The 22,035-nt window shown below is 38.6% G+C and overlaps 1 protein-coding gene across 1 annotated transcript in view; it reads right to left on the bottom strand.

Moving 5' to 3' along the window:
* Positions 1–22,035, bottom strand: part of LOC145991421 (transient-receptor-potential-like protein) — an 885,379-nt gene that overhangs the window by 409,771 nt on the left and 453,573 nt on the right. The gene's annotated exons all lie outside the window — the stretch shown is intronic.

Raw genomic sequence — 22,035 nt, 5'->3', positions numbered from 1 at the left:
CACGGCCATTGTGGCGCTGGTGTAGTGTTAAAGATTGATTGATTGATTGATTTAAAATTGTTGGGTGAATTAGGATATTTTGCACCCTTCAATATCCCCTTATCTAAAATTCTTACTAAAAATAATAAAACAAAAGGTGTAAAAAGTTCCTTGGGAAAAGTTAAAAGCACAATGTTGTAAAGGGACGTGCACAAGACAAACCCATTAAAATGTAAGATTGTTCTAAATTCTTCCTCACAGATAGTGGAAGAGACGAGCTCTTCGCAAACAGCTAAAAACTCTTGATAAAACACTGTTGTAATCTCCCAACAGGGATGATAAATACTGTAGTTTGTAAGATTAAAAAGTCTTCCTGAAGAAAGAAAAATTGGCACATTTAACGAGAAAATGCAGAATACTTAAAAGGACATTACAAACACGAGCTCTTTGAAGCAAGCCTTTTACTTGAACTTCAACAAAGCATCCTAGTATTCACTTTACAAAATAGCAATTAGGATTTTGATAACTTCAATGAAACTCGGACTTCACTAATTAAAATTTCCATATATTTTTTCACTTATTGATCAACTGTGTTTTGTTTCTTTTTCGTTGCTATGGTCAAAAATGTATATAGTATACATCGTAATTTTACATTATGAAGAATGTGATTATAATTAATTATACATTATATTAATGCAACAACGTTTTCCAAAATATAACAAAACAGAAATTGATAACATAGATATATGATCGTGCGTATTAAGCACAAAATTAAACAAAACATAATAAATGAAATAAATGAACATCTTTGGGTCAGTCACCATACGCACCCCTTGATTTCAAACATGTAAATATCGAAAATTTTACCAGATTTAATTACAAACTTAAGAACATGGCATTTTTAAGTTACAATTTGTAATCAACTCTTCATTTTATTAAACAATATTATTTCGGTTCATTATGAATTCCGTGAATCAAACTTGACTGACACATTTTGTACCGCACTTTGTTGTAATTCCATTCATTCAGTACACTAAACAAAAAACAATATTCTTGAATGTAAACAATCATTAACATAAATTATTACATCTCAAATTGTATTTATAGCTTCTCATTGTCCGATGTAACTCTCAAAATCTTCAAACCTTCTTGCTTCACTTCTTCACTAAATCTTGGATAATTTCTTCAGCAATAGTAATTTATAGATGTAACTAATACAAGACAATCAAGAAATGCAAAACATACACTTAGTTCATTCCTTCTTCTATATCTTCTAAATCACTATCTCAGTTGGAAACTCCGTAATTTTTTTTCAAATATGGCTGGCTACCTGATTACAAATTTCCTTGAACAAATACTTCAACGTTGGATATTGAGTTGCAAGTAATAATATAAAGCTGCAACTGTTTCTTCAAATATCATACTTGTTAGACGAAGATAATCATCACATCGTCAGGCATCCATGGCCTTTCACGAAAGCAATGTCTACATTTACTCATATACCTCGTAGATGCATCACTTCTCAAATAAAATAATAACCATATGTTTAATCTAGTGGACAATTCTATTTTTATGTCCTACTAGACACAATACATTGGCATAAATCCATCATTTACGTATATTCAGAGTATATTATTCTCTGAACAAATTCTTAAACAATATCGCGCAGAAACAGAATGTACATTCACATTCTTACTTGCATGCAGCAACAATTCTCGTATTTTAACACATCAGTAGCATTAGGAAGAAGTTCCAACATTATCAGTTCCATTGAATATGCATAGATTTAAAAAAAATCCAATTGTCTTCAAATTAAAGTACGAAGAATAACTAAATTTCTTGATGTATGCTTTAACAAAACTTGCTTGAAGTAAATTATCTCGTCTTTTAATTTTAACATCTCACGGAAACTTGCGTTGAAGGTAAAGAACCTTGTACTTGATTTATTCGCGAAGTATTCTGTTCATGATTTGCCATTCTTGTAGAATCCGAATTAGTTTGTGATACCAAACCTGCTGCTTATGTTGAGAATTTAATGGATTTGAGTTTGCAGGAAAACGGTGATATGGCATTGTATTATTATTAGCACTGCGCCCTTACATATTATTACTACCACAACTTTGTACACATAGTTCACAGTTTCTTCATAAACCTGAAGCATTTATCAATAGTTACCACCACCTAAAATTAAAATATTGACTGGCCGCTACTGGACGACAATTTTTCCACTCAATCAAAATTCAGCTTTTCGTTTTTTGTATATTATATCTTGTGGTTCTGAAAACATGTCAGAGAAATTAAACCCGTGTTCCTTAAAGTATGCATTGAGGTATCATATTACTATTTTCAATCCGACTATCTCCTAATCCTTTATCAGTTATAATCAATAAGCTTGAGATGGCCGGTACTGTACGACTCTCCCCTATAGTATCACTTCCCGAGTCCCACTTGCATTCCAGAGTCTCCCCGAAAATTGACATTAACAGGGAGCAGATTTAAATGTAAATATATATAAACACATTTCATGCTAAAATCAATGTTATTTTGCATTATCTTTGCGAATTGTGTTATATAAACTAAAAGATTGAGATTTACATTTTCCATGTTTTAACATATATTAGCTTTTTAGCACAGAGTTTTCATATTTTAGTTATATTTCATATTCATTTCTTTCAGCTTTCTATAATTATATTCTGTTCCTCTTTTACATACTCTGTTTGCTTAAAACCCTGACAATATACAATGAATCTATTATTCTAACATAAGGCAGGTGAACCAAAGGTGGCCATAGTTCCCAAGGTGGCCCCACTTCACGCAAGTCATATTAGGTAGTATTTTACATCAATGTACCCAGTCCCGCTCTGCCGCACTATGCAGAAAACCAACTGTCTCGAGCTGGCAGCAGCCATTTTATGTATGTTATTGTGCCAGGGATCGATCAGATTAGTTGTTCGCTGTTATTTTAAGGTAAATGGGAAATGTGAGTGTGTACGTCTTTGAAATTAACGAATGTTAATATTTTATACATATTTTTGAAAGCTAGTTTAATTATATTTTCGATCACATAGTTACATTGTAAAAATGTTTTTTTTGTTAAAGGAGCGATGTTTGTTGAAAAACGTAGTCCAGAGGCGAGTTCCTAAGGTGCCCATGGCGGGCCACAGGTTACACTCGCCTCTGGAATTTACACTCTTTTCCACATTGAAATAAGTTTTATTATTAAAGTTTACCTAATAATGTTAAATTTGCACAGATTTTCATGAATTACTAAATATTGTTATAATGCTAGGTGTATATATATTGGCAATGGCCGATGATCAGCTCACCACAACAATGGACGCTGCTCTTAATGATGACAATCACTCCGAAGAGAAATTGAAGAATTTCACTTTTGGGTAATCGCGAAGATTAAGATGAGTGATATGATGAAATTGAGGAAGACACACTCACAAAGAACGCCCATGCAGGATTCGAACCTGGGACCACTGGCAACACATCATAGACAGTACTAACGATTCCGTCACGGAGGTAGGTTATGCGACGTTACTGTACATAATGCATGTCGCCTATCGAAAGTTTCAGACTAACAATTTCTCTAATAAATTATAAAAAAAATGAAGAAATATATTTTCTTGAGCACAAAGCAACATTTTTCTAGGAAACTATAAGCAGTGAACCTTGGGAACAGATGTAACTGTTTTGTAATTATTTTACAACATATTTATATGGACCATGTTGTTAATTAGTTCTAAGAGTTATTTCTTAAAATTTCATAAATTTATCTCTTGAAGATTTGTAAATTGCACTAGAAGCTTAACTATGGCCATCTTTGGCTCACCTACCTTATTAAAAAACAAAAGAGAAGCTTTTGCGATGCGATACTGAACGCCGTTTTAGTCAATATAAATATGTTAATAACAACAGAAGGAGATTCACGTTTCAGCACTTGAAAGAACGTTTGGTAAGCCATTGTTTTGGTAACAAAAAAATGAAGCACATTTTGTATTTGAAATTGGCATTACAATGAATGTTATGCAAGCCTAATCCTTTTTATTAGCTATGTAAGCCGGAAATTACAATGTTTCACAATTTCGATTTTTGATTCCATATTTTGCTTAAAGTAACTAATTCACATATATAACACTTTTTTGGTACATATTAATCCGTTCCTTGAACATTACTCATGCCAAGATTGATATCATATGGTTAATTTACGTAACGCTTCAGTTCACTAACATTTCATTAAGTCATTGAGTTTTTGTTTTAAGTTGATTTTTGCACATTAAGGCTATTCGGGATTAGACCTAGAGTTTAAAGTGGGATCCGAACTACTATGTATCTCACCCGGGTACGGAACCCGAAACCCCTAGATTACAAGGCGACAAAGTAACGGCTGCGCCACCTAGGAGGCCACTATAGCTGTTTTCAGTTCTTACGGCGGGCGCTCTAGAAGCTTTCAGGGGAAGTGGGGAGCGGGGAATACGCAACAGACCAACCAGGCAACAGCAGTGGCGCCGAGAGACACGACGCGGCCGGAAAAAGTACTACGTGAAACTCGTTCTACTGGCCGCTACGATCCTTATCGTGCTGGATTGGTTGTTTTCCCGCTCTCCACTTCCCCTGCCAGCTTCTAGAGCGCCCGCCGTAAGAACTGAAAAGAGCTATAACAATTTCAGACCATGAGCAGAACTGCTGATGTATATTATCAACGAAAGGAATACGGTAGATAAAATAATAAAGAGAACAGGCCTGAAATAATAATTGATCTTTAGCGAGAGATGTTCTTCCTCCTCCCACACAGCAAATCACTCAAGACTGGAATTTTCACGCATATCGTGGCGTGCCATTCGCGCAGCCCATACGATTTAGGCAATCGCTGAACTTCAGACCACGTTGAATTAATTCCGGAACCAACTGCGTTACGTGAACACCTGTGTTCAGGCGTGAATAATGGCGTATTATAGAGAAGACGGATGGGGGAGGAAGAGCCATCGAGACCTGCCAAATCTCCTCCCAGAGTGCATCACGTGAGGAGGGCGTCAGCGGTTAGTGGAGGATGATTTCATTCCCTACTGGAAGTTTCAGCGTGAGTTATGCTGCCAACGACCATCTCCACTCGCTACCCAACGTATATAAAGGCTGAAGAACTCGAGCTTTCGTTCCTTGGAAACTAATTTACAAAACCCATGTGGGAATCGCAACTGTGGGCGTGGCTAATGGTAATAGCCAATAGTAGAGCGTTTCTTTCGTGACACAACTGTCCAGGAGCTACGTGGGCTTCTACACACAGAAACGTAAATGCATCATCTGAAACAAAAAAATGCGTAAAGTCTATAGCTCAGACCAAATGTTTAAGTGCATCACCGAGAAAGATGCAGGAAGGTGCATCATAAAACGCATCAACTGATGCATTAAAATGTAGCTGGATATGGAAAGAAACACTTACTTGCATCATACCTGCACCCTTGCGTTACCTTTACAAACGAAACACGAAAATGCATCAAGCTAACTTGATTCTTGGCATTGCATTGATTGCATTTGTGGTGCATCAAATACTGTAGAGTGATGTATTTAGTTTTATGTGCGCATGCACAATGAAGGAAATGCAAGGTACAGGAGCGCATTTACAAAATCCATATGAAAATCGCAACAGTAACAACCAATAGTATAGCCTTTCTTACATGACGAAACTCCAGCAGATACGTCGGTTTCCATATACACAATGAAGGAAATACCTGTACGAGACGCAGGAGTGTATTTACAAAGCCAACATGGTTTGATTGATTGATTGTTTGCACAGTAAGGCTAATCGGGACTGAACCTACAGTTTAAAGTGGGATCCGAAGCACTATGTGCCTCCACTGGGTACCGAACCCGGGACCCCTTGATTACAGGGCGATGACGCTACAACTGCGCCATCGGGGAGGCCCTTAAAGCCCACATGGAAATCTCAACTGTGCAGCAGCTACACCAACGTCTACCGGCACAATGAAGGAAATACAAGCCTCAGGAGCGTATTTACAAAACCCATATAGAAATTGCAACTGCGGGTGTGGTTAATGGGTAGAGCCAATAATAGAGCGTTCCTCACATAACGCAATGGTCCACCACCTACATCGACTGCTTGAAGGAAGTCAAACTTGAAACATTTCAGTCTCAGAGCCTATACTGCTAAGTTTTTGTATAGGGCTTGTGAAAATTAACAGTTAACACTAAACCTAAATTTCCTCTGTGACAGAGCAGGTTGAGAGCTGGAGTCGCGATCTTGCCCAAGTTCAATTAATTCATTTATTCTATCTAATTGTCCCGATTAGCTTACGAGGCAAAACAGCGACGTAAAATTTGAAAATACCAATACCTAACCTAACCAAAAGTAAAATTACTAAAACCATCAAACCGTTAATTAAAAGCATGCAACCTAACTCCTAAGTTAGGACATCAAACCTAAAAAAGTGTAAAATTATTAGCACCATGTAACATAACAATAACGGATGGACAACTTTCAAATGTCATGAAGTAGCAGGGTTCTTGGTTACGAGATATCTTCAACTACTCTCGGATCTCACAATAAACTCTATACTCTGTCCAAGCTAACTGTGGAGCAGCCGAACGAAAACAAGTCTCTGCGCAAGTAGTGACGCGAGACCGCTCCACCAATGAACGCGTAAGAGGAACGGAATTGCGTGGAGTGCCACTCGATTTCCTTCGTTTCTCTGACGCTATACGCAGCCTTGCTCCACATTTAGCTGGGACAGGGTATAGATGCAGTCCAGATTAGCCTATCCGAGGATAAAGTGGACTTAAAACAAACGTTTGCCAACCACGCTACGTATAGTAACAAAAATACAAATGTATAAAAATACAGAAAAAGTATTTTGCACATGCTTTTTTACTCTCTATATCTTTTCCAAGGTACAACTTAATGATGATATCCTTCCGACTATTTGCATGTAGTTAATTTTTCACCATCACCTCACCACTTACAGAATCAATCCTTATCGCATAAACCGCAATTTATATTACCCTCTCCGAATGCATCATCTGATAAATATATCAATTTGATTCTTTCATTTGATCGCGTGCTTGCAGTTAACCGGACATGGAATTAATGAATTCTAAAATAAATTACTGGATCAGTGTTGTGATTTTTATTTGTGTTACATTCGGATAACGAACAGATCTGCTTAGTCCATTGACGCGCGGTTCCGCCTATCTATATTTATCGCGAAATTCGATCCACTCGGATCATCAATTACTTCTGCCAGTAATCAAATCTTCATTTAATTAATCTGTCGATTAGCTGCGTTATGTTCAAACTGGGATTACAATTTTGAGTTCTGCTATGAAGGATCGAGTATCAGCCCCTTCCAAACACACACACATCTAAACCTTACCACTCTCATTACATTTTGTATTTGTATTGTATTGTACAGGGTGGAGCATTTTCGATTACCCAGTTTGAAAATAATGTATACTCAGCCCTAGAGACAATGAAACTCCAAAAATGTGATATCATCCTTTTCACTACATTTGTCCATTTACATACATGCCACATAGACTTTACTACTGCGCTTTGTGTGCATTTGCTACAATTATTTGTGAAACGCTATGTCTGCCAAATGAAACCTTTCGGACATTTTTTAAAACGGAGAGTTGGCCACACTGCGTTGACGGACGACGACGGAAACAGCTTTGTGGCCTTGACTACCAGTGGCCATGGAGCGCTGGCTCATTCAATGGTCCGCCAGATCACCCGACCTAACTGCCCCAGACTTCTTCGTTTGGGGACACTTGAAGGATTAGGTGTTTGCAACCAGAATGGGAAGTGTGGAAGAGCTGAAAAACTCATCAGGGAGGAAACTGAGCGCATATAACCCCGGATGTCCTTGGCCGTGTCATGAAAGTGTCCGTAATCATCTTGTGCAGTGCATTGCTAAACAAGGTGGTCATTTGGCAGACAGTGTTTCACAAATAACTGTAGCAAATGCACACAAAGCACAGTAGTAAAGTCTACGTGGCATGCATGTAAATGGACAAGTGTAGTGAAAAGGGTGACATAAATTTTTTGGAGTTTCATTGTCTCTAAGGCTGAGTAAATTATTTTCAAACTGGGTAATCGAAAATGCTCCAACCTGTATTTTTGTATTTCCTTATCTTCCTCAGTTATTGCAACCTGACTAGAAAAATACTTCCTCATCATTTCCCTTCCACTATTGTCTCTGTTCTTCCAGTTCCTTAAGTACAGTCAATGGCAATAAAAATTGGGACACCTAGATCCTGAAATACTCGCTTTTCTTCAAAAAGTTGTGTGTGTTGCCTAAGTCTATGGTGATCAGTGGATTTGTATAGCAAATTTTCAATGGCAATTTCTACAACCGTTGTAGATTTAGGCTACGCACACAACGCTTTGCAGGGAAGCGAGTATTTCAGGATCTAGGTGTCTCATTTCTATTGCCGTTGACAGTACATTGATTTTAAAAACTTTGTTGTACTTAGATGTTTGTTTTTAATCGCACTGTATACACATACAGGCTCAGTGGGATTTTACCTACCTACTTTAAGTGCAATCTGAACCACTATGGCATCCATCGGATATCTTCTTCGTAGCAGTGGTGAATTTAATTGGAGGGTTCCCAGAATGCAATACATTCATTCCTGCAACCCTTCTAAAAATTAAATCAAATCATACTAACATTAATGGTATTAATACCGTGGTCGAGATATAATATGTAACCTTAAGGCGTAATTTTGGTCAGGATTATCTGAGAAGCAGGTAACAGAAATGTTTCAAATTTCACCCGAGCAATGAAAAAAGCAAGTTTCTAGAGAAATGTTGTTTTCTCCATTTATTTACTGCATTATGTTATCGTAAAGTAATTAATTTTGTTTGTGAAATTTCATGTTTTGGTTGCGAAACTCCACTGCCATCTACCGGTCTTTCCATAGGACCTGGTATTAATCTAACAAGCTGGTAGAAAGAGGGATGGAACCCAGAGGTTGGTTTAACGCAGTATTTCACAGGTTTAGAGCACGGACAAAATGCAATGTGTCTTTCGAACTTCAAAAGGTGGTGTCTGTGAAATTATGGACTGGAGATGCTGATTTGAAGAGTTCAAGCAAAACTATTTAAGTAATACGTATTTATCCCTTGATTAATTATCATTCGAAGTTGATCAGTTATAACCATTGGCGTAGCAACATATAGCGTGACCCTGGGCGAAATTAGAATGTGAGACCCCCATCCATTCTTAACATTTGAACTTTCAATAATGTGAATCTATGCAAAATCTTGAGGAATATGCCAGCAAAATATTATCCAATTAAAACAATTGTAAGAAAAATTATGTGTTACGTATTAATATTAGAATTAATACAGTGTTTTCTCTATGGTGTTTTTAATGTAAAGTGTTCGCTTTTTTTTAGTTAATTCATTTTGTTTATCTTTTGGTACCAATTTATGAAACCTTGATTGTAATTTTTTCAAGATCAAATGATCATGATTTTGATCGTTTGTTCTTAAAAGTCGTTTGGCCAATAGGCCTGTGCCTACTCTGCCTGTTTGGTAATCCGGCACTGTACATTAACGACATTTGCTCTCATTTTCATTTTCAAATGAATCGTTTATCCACTGTTACACTTTCAGCCCCCTGAGAAAAATAGTCCTGCGTACGCTACCGCTGGCATTATACTGTTTATTATTTAGGCATATGTTACTCAATAATGAAATTAACTAATATGTTTTGCGTGCATGCGGCCATACTGGGACTCCATTTTGAATATTTCAACCTGAACAACAGTTGCATATTGGCATTCACTGCCGTACTCAAGGTGGGAGATGATGGGGCTACATCCGCTCCAGAAATTTTTAAGAAAAACAACATTTTCAAAAAAAAAAAAAAGTAGCAATGAATTAAAAAAAAGAATCAATTTAAATTACCGTCAATTGTCTTTGAATAACTTTTGAAACGAAGGTTAAAGAAATGATAATTACATAATAGTATATAGTGTACCCCACACCCTCCTAGAAATCAGCAATGTAATATCCACCTTTACACTTTAAATCCCCTCCGAAAAATAATCCTGCGCCCCCCGCAACTTTCAGTTCCGCGCCCCTACTCGTTTTGAAGAAAAGCTTTACTTTCTACAGCCTAAATTTACATTAGGTATACACAAACATAAAAATACATACATGTAAGAATCAATGTAAAAACTGGTTCGAAAGGTTAATACAACAGACAAACTGTAAAATTTATACATGGTGTCATTTTAATGGTGACCACAAACCACAGAAACGAATATAGGACATTAAAACTGACAACTTTTCTCACTAACATTTTTATCGTTAGCAGGGACGTAGCTAGGTTGATCAGTTTGGGGGGGCCCAAAACTTAAGATTTTTTTTTATCAAACCATTAAAAACTAACAAACTATTAATATATCATATAGGCCTACATATACGCGTATGTACAGTATGTGTGTGTGCTTATATATATATATATATATATATATATATATATATATATATATATATATATATATATATATATATATATGTATATATAACATTATATTCTCCTGTAGCCCCCTAAAATTTACGAATATAGACTCGCGAAATCCACGGCCATTATTCGGGAATCTAAATGCACAATTAACGCATTAACTTAATGGCATCTAGACAGTCTTTAAAAATCCATGTATTTTCTCTTATGTCAGATTTGAGATACCAAGAACAATGTCATTAGTCGTTACTCCTTAGATTTGTAAATTTGCTCGAAGAAAATTGAGAAGTAGAGAAAACCCTCTTCCGTGGGTTTACATATAAAAGGGTGTTGAAATCAGGTGTACAAGTATGAAAACGGTGCGAAAATGAAATGTTTGTGTAATGAGTTCAAGATAGGCATCCCATGTATATTGTTTATACCAGAATCGAATCCGGCGCCCTTTAGTGCAAGGCGACACCGTTAATCACTATCCCATGGAACATGCCCGAGTCTTTTGTGGCGTCGTACTGTATACATTAGAGAATGATGACGATATATATGAAATTTTATGCACACATCTAATTTCTTAAAATTAATCTTCTTTGTGCGTGCGAAACTGATTATATGATGGCAATAGAAATAACAAAATTCCTGCGCGCTAAAACTATTGCGCTCTCGTCTTTGGTACGACAGGTTTGACAGGTTTGGACCAACATCGTGAAGACAATTGGGAAGCTACTTGAAATCAATATGTAAGTGAATTCCACTCTCAAAACTAGATGGGACTCGATGTGATGACCTCGCGTCACCGAATGGATAAAACACTTCGCAGACTTTGTCCTTCAAAATTAATTTTACTGCATAATTGTAGTTTTCTTTAGAGGAACTAAACATTGCTTTTTTGCACAGTACAATGTTGCTTTCTTTCACCCTACTTTTATAGTTATACATTCAAAGGATTCCACTCCCGAAGCATGAACATAACGCGCTACGAAACCAGAGACCAGAGGTCCCAGGTTCGGACCTCTAACAGGTGTGGTTGCATCATGTCTCTCGCATCGCTATTTCTTCGGTTCATCATTCAATCTCATCGTCGCATTTAACCCAAGAGGGAGAAAAGCGGCGTAAAATAACGAAATAGAAATAATTGATTGACTTGGTTCATTTTACATCACTTTTCTGAAACTTTGTAGCTAATCGTGAAGATGAGCATGAGTTAAGATTAAATTGATGAAAGGACCATTACAAAGAAGACGCATGCCCAGGCCGGGATTCGAACCCCGGACACTCTGCTTCGTAGCTTAACCTGCTAACCACTCCACCACGGAGTTGTCAGCCCAAATTGAAATGAAAATTAGAAAATGTCGTCTTGAATTTGCAGGTACAGAGTTCACCTCCAAGGGCAAAAGATTTTCGCTCCCACTAGGATAGGCAAATAACAGAAAATGCTTGATAAGTAATTTGGCTTTCCATATTTCATGATATTATTATGTAAGTAACTATTATTCGTTATATACAAGGGTCGTTCAAGGTTGGTCAAGACTTTCGTGCGTAAAATATTAATTAATCAATGTAGCGCTGCATTACTTCGGCAGGACAGTAAGTTATATGTGTGGATTTTTTGGAGAAGGGTGCCACAATTAATGCCCAGTATTACTCAACACTGCTTCACGGTGCTGTACGTGGGGCCGTTCGGAAGAAAAGGCCTGGAATGTTGTCGAAACATGTCATTCTTCTCCATGACAATGCCAGGGCACACACAGCCCATTTGACTCAAACAACACTGGCCAAGTTGCACTGGGAGGTTTTAGATGTAGCTCCCAGTGATTTCCACTTGTTTAGGGCTCTTAAAGAGCATTTGGGCGGGACGCGCTTCCAGACAGATGAGGAACTCAAGAACGCTGTCCTGCAGTGGTTACGACACCAACCTACTTCTTTCTACGCCATAGGCATCAAGGAACTTCCAGAACGACGGAAACGGTGTCTGGATGTTCAGGGGAACACTTTGAAAAACTGACATAGTTTGGTGCTTCTATGCATTTGTGTGTATATTTCCTGTCTATAAATAAAAGTCTTGGTCAACCTTGAACGACCCTTGTAACTTCGGATTGATTCTATTTGTATGTCTAGTCAACTTTCCCGCCTAAGCAGCAGCCACAGCGTCTGCATTTGTTGGGCCAGGGTTGTTAAAGATCCAAGAATTTTAAATAAATTCAATTCCCGTTCAGGAGAGAAAATCAGCAAGCGTAAATGGGTTCTGGACCGTAAGGAACCTTTTCATCTGTAAAGTTTTCAATTCGGTCCAGGAATATTTTTTCCAGATGAATTTAAATTCGGTCCAGGACCTTTACTCCCTGATGAATTTAAATACGGTCAACGAACATTGTTTTCCGAATCAGTGTAAATAGGGTCGAAGTTCCGTCAACTTGGTACGAATTTAAGTTGTGTGAGAAAAAAGGTTCCGGTCCTGTTACGGGACCCTATAGAACAGGGCCTCCCCGATGGCGTCGTTGCCTTGTAATCAAGGGGTCCCGGGTTCGATACCCGGTGGAGGTACATAGTGGTTCGGATCCCACTTTTTACTGTAGGTCCAGTCCCGATTAGTCTTACTGTGCATAAAGTGGACTTAAAACCCCAAATCAACCAACAAACCCTATAGAACAAATTAGAATGTATGCTTTCCTTGATCTTTAACAATCCCAGGGTTGTTAATGGTCCAGGAATTGTAAATAAATTCATTTCCCATCCGGGAGAGAAAATCAACTAGTGTAAATGGGTTCTAGGCCAAAATTCGGTCCAGGAACCTTTTTTCCATATGAATTTAAATCCTGTGCAGGAATTCTTTTTCCGGTTGATTTTAAATACTGTGCAGGAAGGTTGATTACGACTGAATTTAAATACGGTGCAGGAACCCTTTTTCCGGTTGAATTCTAATGCGGTCCAGGAACATTTTTTAATGGAACAATGCACTACTTGGACCGAATTTAAATTGTGCCAGAAAAAAGGTTCCGGTCCTGCAACGAAACCCAATAAAACCCATTACAATTTATGGGTTCCTGAAACTTTGAGAACCCTGGTGGAGGCTAAATGAAGAAAAATCACAAAAAGTCTCAATATTTGTGATGAATGTAAAATTTTCAGCAAATGTAGAACAGTTTGCCGGGGCCACGTGAACGTTTCGGGGGGCCAGTGCCCCCCTTGCCCCTCCCTAACGACGTCCCTGATCGTTAGTGCGTCATTTCGGCGCTACACTTGTTCAAAAAAGCCCGTTTTGCCGCCTGAATGCTGGCAACCCAACATTGCATCGGTGGTATAATTTTTGCTGTGACACAGCACACAGTTGCAAAGAACACACAAATTTTGCGAAAGTGGTAATATTTGATTTTTGTCTCTTAGCCTACACGTCAAGTTATTTGCAAATCTCGTTGCAAGGTTGGAAGTCAGCGTTGCCAACTCATTTTCTTGCCTGTCGTCTACCCTTCGTTAACCTGAACCATTCAGGCTAATGAAGGTTTTCTTCTAATCTGGTAATTCTATTTTTCTAGTGATTAACAATTACTGTTTGCAGTTGTAGGGCATAAAAATATAATATGTTTGGTTGAAAATGTATTTTAACGCAGAAAGGAAAACTTTTGTGAACTATCGGTCATTCTAAATTTATCATCCTAACAGCACCGCCCCCCTTCCGCACCGCGGGGATGTTATTTACGTCACTGCTCTATACACAACTACTGGCATTTAACGGTTTATTAAACTGAGCATAAAATGATTCATAAAACAAAGTATAACTGTTTCCATATTCCAGAACTACAAGGATGTACTTTTCTTAAGCTAGCCTATAATGTGGACTTTTCGGAGTTTCTAATTAGTTCATATTTATAAATAAATGTAATTCATCATCAAAATTACGAAAAATACGAAGAATATTTTTCTTTCAGAATGCAATGGTATTTTGTTTCATATATTTATATTTTCTGTCTATGACGAGATTAGCTATACATTATTTACAAAAAAAAAATTTTTGCCGCCATTATCCAAGATGGCGGACTTTCTTTAAATAATTGAGTGGAGAATTTTTAGAATATAAATTATTACACTTTTCTGACACATTATGGGACAAAAATAATTTGTTTTGCAATTTTTTCCGTGTCATATTGTTCATTGACTATACCAAAGTTATTCAAACTGTGAGGCGCCAAAGTTTTCGCAGGGGAGGCACGAGATCTTCCGAAGATTTTTTTTTCTGAAAGTGTAAAATGTATTAATTTAAAAAGTATCAATATATTCTTCTGTATTTGCAACTCATGTTGGCTGTTGTAAGCCCATAGTGTACGATAGCTCATTGATGACGTATTGAAGACGCAATATACATGTGACTAAGGTAGGGTATGCCATTGGCTAAGCTTCTGCGTGGGTTGAGCGAGGAGTTTGGCGTGGCAGATCCTTGCCTACTGGGGGAGAAGTAGGACTAACTGGACACAGGCTGAGTATACTGTATTTCCGTGTATCACCCTTTTGGGCCTGCATGGCCTGGTGTAATTTGCCTAACGTTAATATAGTTATTTCGACTTCTTAAAAGTGCTAGAGAAGGATTTTTTTTCTTTTTTTTTTAAGGGTAGATTGCTCCGGGTCATGTTGGCTGTGGAGGTTTCGGACTCGTATAGCCTTTACGTACTGACTTTTGACAATCTAATTGGACGGACTGTTATAATTTAATTGGGAGATAATACAAAGTTATTTTTGTTGAGTTAACTAAAATGTGGTTCTTAGGTGTTTTGATTGGTTATGAATGAACCATGTTATGAATATTTAAATTTGGAAAGTATATTTACTGATTTGATTTGTTAATAAATATTATAGTTGAATGAATATTAAGTTTACATTAAATAGTTTGAATACCTACTGAAAGATAATTAACTTCCACTGCGCAGATAATATAATCCTCGTCTCACTTCTATATTATTTATAAAGGGGGAAATAAGAGACGTACAGGATTATACTGTCTCTCTGCGATGTCATCTCCCGTCGGAGACAAGAACTATACCCAACCATCCAATGCTGAAAACTTCATTGATAGTGCCTTTGTACAGAATTGGACATACCGTTCTCATATCTCACACAAAATGATTGTTCAGACAAGGTATCATCATTCAAAATTAAATTGCTACTTTGAAAAGAAATATTGAAGATAAAAGCATTGATGATTTATTTCTTACACTGAGCAAGATCTTAGAAGATACAGGACTATAATTTAATGAAGAATTTCAAACATTGCAGTAATCTGTTTTTAAGATCTATTCTCCAATTTTTCTTACTGTCTGTATCATCATTTTTATATCATGAATATCGTATCGCTGAATGAATTGACACAAGCTTATAAACATATAAAAGTTGAATATCACCACCTGTATAAATTATACACAGTATATTTGGATTACTTATGTGTGTACCAACAGTAAATAAACATACGAAGAGATTATCTGTTCATCTTTCTTGGCCACATCACATGTATTTATCAACGTGTATTATTATTATTGAGGGGAGGCGCGTGCCGATTTGGCCAATGGAAGGAGCCACGACAGAGAAAAGTTTGAAAACCCATGGATACAGCGCCTTGAATAACGCAGTGTGCAAAACAACCCAAGAAACTGGTTCCCGAGACGGATGAGAACCAGTGGCGGATTAAGCTTCCTCGCCGCCCCTAGGCACAAACTTAATGTGCACCCTTCTCAAAAGAAAAGTAGTAACTTATTTGCAGTATTTTTACAGGCTAATATAAAAATGAGTGGACATACTGAAATAAAAAAACAAAGGATAAAAATCAATAACAAACAATTCATTTTCTGTATGTGCTATTCCTAAAAATTATGTAATGTATTGAGAAATTAAATTCAACACTCACCAGTCATAAATGAAGCCGCTTCCGCCTGACTTTGGTTGCTTGTCTTACCTGCTATGAGTCTTTGCGATTTAGAAAAATCGTTTTCAGCATTCTGATTAATTCCACGTCTTAGAAGGATGTCAATTGTAGACTCATTCAGACACCACTCGGCAGGATCGTCACTAACGAAATTTGCACTCTCACTGTCACAATCAGGAACTCCTACGAACTGATGGGACACTACCTCAGGTGCACTTTCCTCCACTAAACCCACAATATTTTCGACATTTTTCGTTTCACAGTGTTCACTCGATGTAGCCGCTTCCACTTCAATTTTTGAACTGCTTTCGGAAATCACTTGTTCCTTTCGCCTAAAAAACGTGTCCACTATACCAAGCTTTTTCTGTAAGGTTGCTTCTCTTTCACGGTTTTCGTTTGCAAGTTTACGATAAGACGCCCCACTTGACTTTGTTCGCTTCATGCTTCCTGCTGCATAAAAAAAACACCAAATCGCAAACGCACTAGCAACAAACTGAATGCACCAGCCAGATAATACAGTAAGACACTTTTGCAGTCCACGCGAAAGCTGCACTCACTCACTCACTCACTTATCAGCAGTGTTTATGTGTTTATTTTTTTTTAAAGACTGGCATTGTTACAGATTAGGGATGGCCAGATCCGGATCCTGGAGGATCCGAAATCCGGATCCGGTTACTTCCGGATCCTAAGGATCCGGATCCTAAAATTTTTCGGATCCGGAATTTTCGGATCCGGATCCGTTTTGTCATCCCACATGCGCTTCTTTGGAAAGTAAGAATGTGCATATAACATATTGTTACCTGCTAATATACATCCATACATATATATATGTATATATATATATATATATATATATATATATATATATATATATATATATATATATAATGGATAAAAGCAAGGAGGGCCAAAAGGGCTAAGTAAAAATCAAAGAAGGTAAAAGGAAACACTCACCGGACAGTAGAAAAATTCAAAATTTTCGCTAATTTCATAGCATCATCGGTGTGAGGAGAAATAGACGGAACCGGAAGTTATATATATATATATATATATATATATATATATATATATATATATATATAAGTGTGTGCGCGCGCGTGCGCGATTTGTAATTAATTAATACACTTACAAGGGAGGTCTAAGTCTCCCCCTCCGATTTCCATAAAACTTGGCAGGTGTATAGAGCCCCCCCCCACTTCAAATGTCAAGATGAGAAGAAATTGAAGTGGGGATCTGACCCTGAAACCACGTAAATATGGCATAGGAAGAAACAGGGGGCATAGGGCCTCTCTATACACCTGTCAAATTCCATGGGAATCGGAGGGTGACACAAGGGTCAGATGATCCCCACGTCAATTTGTCCTCATCTTGACCTTTGAAGCGGGTTTTGCCCCCTAAAACAGTTTTTTAGCCGAAACAAAAAAAAACTCGTATTTCTTCCTTTGGGCCCTCCCTATACACCTGTCAAATTTCATGAAAATCAGAGTGGAGGACAGGGATCAAATGCCCACTTCAATTTGTCCTCATCTTGACATTTGAGGGCCGGACCCTGTGGCTGAGTGGTTAGCAAATCGCGCTGCAACGTCAGGGACCCCGGGTTCGAATCCCGCTCGGGCACGGTTGTTTGTGAATGTCCATTCATCACTTCCATCATATCATCACTCATCCCCATCTTCGCAAATTAGCTAAGAGGCACAAAACGCGAAGTAAAATAAAAAAATCAATCAATCAATTGACATTTGAGGGGATTTTGCCCCCTAAAACAGTTTTTAGCTGAAACAAAAAAACACGTATTTCTTCCTTTGGGCCCCTCTATACACCTACCACGTTTCATGGAAATCGGAGGGGAACACAGGGGTCAGATCCCCACTTCAATTTGTCCTCATCTTGACATTTGAGGGGAGGTTGCCCCCTAGAACAGATTTTTAGCAGAAACAAAAAAACACGTATTTCTTCCTTTGGGCCCCACTATACGCCTGCCAAGTTTCATGTAAATCGGAGGGGGACACTTAGATAACCTCCCTTGTTAGTCTTACACTTTGTAATTATATAACACTGCATATATTATAATGTTTTATTTTAATTTGTAAAACTGTAACTGTAGAAGAATTGTATAATTTTTGTATAACATTTCTATCTTGTTATATGTCTTAAGGTTTCATCCTAGAATGGAATGTCTCACATTTATGTGTGTTTTCATTTCCAATACATTCGAATGAATACATATTCGTTTCAATGGCATTTACAAAATCGCCTCTGACATTTTATGTTAAACAAGTAAGATTATTTTTGGAACAACACTTTTTCAACACTTGAAAAAAATTCTTGTAGGACTAACTAATGAAAAATTTATTTGTAATCGAAGATCATAATACCTTTTAAGGTGTGGTAATACAATTATAATGGGATTGAGATACGAAACTCTCGGATCCGGATCCAGATCCATAACTTTTAGATCCGGGTTCGGATCCGAACGGATCCGGATTTTTCGGATCCGGATCCGTTTGGCCATCCCTATTACAGATGCGAGTTTCAAACAATCAGTCTTCTTTCCTGCCTGGCCATTAACAAACGCTTAGTGGAAGATCGAGGGGTATGTATTACAAAAACAAACCAACAAAGGCTGGTCGGCTTGCATTGTCATTGTAAGTGATAAAAGCCACGGCACGGGTTAAAAACAAATTGATTGGCGCCTGAAGGAGGCAGAACAGACGAAACATTTCTTGATAACACATAAATCCGATACATCAAGGTTTCTTTCGTATGAAGCGAAAGTGTTGGAAACCGTTCATTTGAAACATTGGTTTCATAGGTCTAAATTGTCACTGTGTACGTAAGACACTTTTTATTATTCTTGATATTCTGGAAAAAAGATTTGCCGCCCCCAAGAGTTGCCGCCCCTAGGCACGTGCCTAGTGGGCCTATTTGGTAATCCGCCACTGATGAGAACATAGATGGCAGTGCGATCAGTATCGGTGCTAATTTTCTTATGAAAGTAATGCGGCTTTGTTAGTTTTTGGAATATATTATGTAGATTTGTTTCTCTTGAAAGGCGGTACGTGAATTGATGGAAACAGTTATATTTGTGGAGTGATTTCCAGTCACGAAATGGCATTAATTTGGAAATACAAGTACAATAAAATGAATAAATAAATAGCATGCGTGCGTAACACAAGAAGAAACATCGCAATGTGATTCGGGACGTCAGGTCTTGGACTGTGTATTAGAATTTATTTTTCTATGTTATTAGTATCCTGAGAGATATTTCATACCGAGGCGACAAACCACAAGTGTCGCTTGAAAGCGAGCAGTCTGTAATCGATGCAGCCTTTCGAACCGTAGGGACACAAGCTCTGACTGCATCGTTTCCTCAAGGAGATTTTAGACCAAAGTGACACGCGACAAACGATACGAGGACTTCACACCAAAGCGACACGGGTCCTTCGGTCCAAGGGAACTTTCATACCGAAGCGAGACGCGACACATGTTGCTTGGAACGAGCCAATCAAGAGCAACTATTCACATTGTAAAGGCATGACGGGCAGCACAGACCACCGTTCGGTTGGTGAAATCCTCAAGAGATAAGTGTCGCGTGCCGCTTTGGTGCGCAATATCCCTAAAGCAAGACACTCATTGCATTGCGCATGCGCGAACAACAAACCACGGCAACACGTTGCAAGCTATGGATGAAATGGCCCAGTTTGAGCGACACACAAGCGACCAAGCGACACGTGTAGATTATCGTGTCGCCTAGATCTGTTGTTCGCACAATTAGCAGCAAACGCTTGCTAATAAGACTGAAGTGCCGCTTCAAGGCTGTCGTTTGTCACTGTAACCGTACATATTACCACTAATATATATTATTACTAATTATGTTAAGTATAGGTATATGGATATTTATATTATTTATTTAAGATGCACATTGCTCATATTCCCGTTTATGGAAACTTTACTTCTCGTGGGAACTAAGCAGATTATTGTCTCCCAGCTCTGACCTAAATTCCACCTCTTCCTTCCAAAAGGGTGAATCTTCTGCCCGCCATCTCCCACCTTTTCAGAACAATAGTAGTGGCTATTCCGGCCCAAACTTTCATCACCACCTACCGTGCTTGGCGACAGCCGCTTGCTGTTTTTCTGCAAAAATAGATCCCTTTTCTCAGATACCGTTCATCAGGTTGGGTATGTCGGTAGCCGACATTTTCTTGAACCTTGGCCTGCATGACCCCGTGGTTCACTAGGAAAGGGCCAATCAGAGCTTGCTCCTTTATGTGGATATTTTGGGAAGAATGGAAGCCCGCGAGAGGAGAGAACAACAGTTTGGCGGACAATAAAGAACAGGACAGTATTTGACAAGTGTTGGTAGAGGACAGTTCTAGCCAAGTGTTCGTAGAGAGCGGTTAATTGGAAGTGCTTTACAGGACAGTTCTGGACAAGTGTTGGTAGAGAAAAGTTCAGTGGAAGAGTTCGGGCGCGAAAGTTCATTGGATGTGCTTTACAAGACTTCGTGCATAACAGTTAGCAGTGCATTAGTTCAGTGCAGCAGTACTCGTACGCTAAGGGATGCTGAGTGTGATCTAAGTTTCTCGCCGACACCAGCGACGCACCATCTGCTTACTCATAATGTTCGGCCCATAGACCTCACAGAGCTGACGATGAATGTCAATTGGCGCAATGCTTTGTGCATTCAGGAACTTTATCACCGACCGAACCTCGCATGCGGCGGGAGAAGGAATACGAGCTTCCATTTCGGACCACTGCTGCCTCGCTACTGGCATGCGGCGGGAGAAGGAATACGAGCTTCCACTTCGGACCACTGCTGCCTCGCTACTGGCGCCGGGCGGGATCTGTCCGCCTGGCATATGATTGATACGTCTTAGCTCTGCTGCGCATGCGCAATTTACACGGCTCATTATGTTTACTTTCACGGGAAAAAAATAGGGAAACTTACTTTCTGGATGCGCCTCGTAAAATTATCGCTGGTACGATCTAATCACCGTAATAAGCAATGTCACTTAGTAATTTATACGTAATTATGCGAGTTCATTACGTGTTACGACGGGGCGAACGAAGCTTATCCATTTTCACTTTGCACATACGGCTTACCTTTGTCGGATCTGTTTGAAGTAATCGTGCTGGAGATGGATACTTGGCGGCGTGATGGATTAGATGGCTTCTGGGCGGTAAGGTTGGATCTCAGCATCTTCAAGGGAGGCAAGGGAGGTCGAACGCCCCCAGCGGGGTCTTTCGCTATCTCTACTTCATCGTGTTAGTAAACAATCCCGGGCGAACTATACACAACACTGATCGGTCCGACACACGAGGTACTCTTACGCTCTCCGCTTGTCTATTTATCTGTTATTCAAAATGTTCGTTAAGATACCCTCTCTGTCAGCCTTGTTAGATCGTACTCAAACCATGGCATCCTACCCTTCTATCTTTGCCCGCGTAATTTGAGTTCCTTGACCTATCTCCAGCGGCTCCTCGGAGGGAGGTTACCCTTCCGCCGAACCCATTGTATCCTGCACGGTCGCTTCGAAGAGAGCGCCGGGAAGTCTGTACCTATTGTCATCAACTCTCGCTCTTTAAACTTTAATATCTTCTTTAATTCACCTCCTATCATATTGTGCTTTTGGGATTTTGCCGATCAGAATCTGA

Source organism: Lepisma saccharinum, chromosome 8, assembly GCF_977018435.1.
Source record: "Lepisma saccharinum chromosome 8, izLepSacc3.1, whole genome shotgun sequence".
NCBI classification, from domain to species: domain Eukaryota; kingdom Metazoa; phylum Arthropoda; class Insecta; order Zygentoma; family Lepismatidae; genus Lepisma; species Lepisma saccharinum.
The sequence above is the reverse complement of the archived record's forward strand: the minus strand, read 5'-3'. Positions and strand labels throughout refer to the sequence as shown.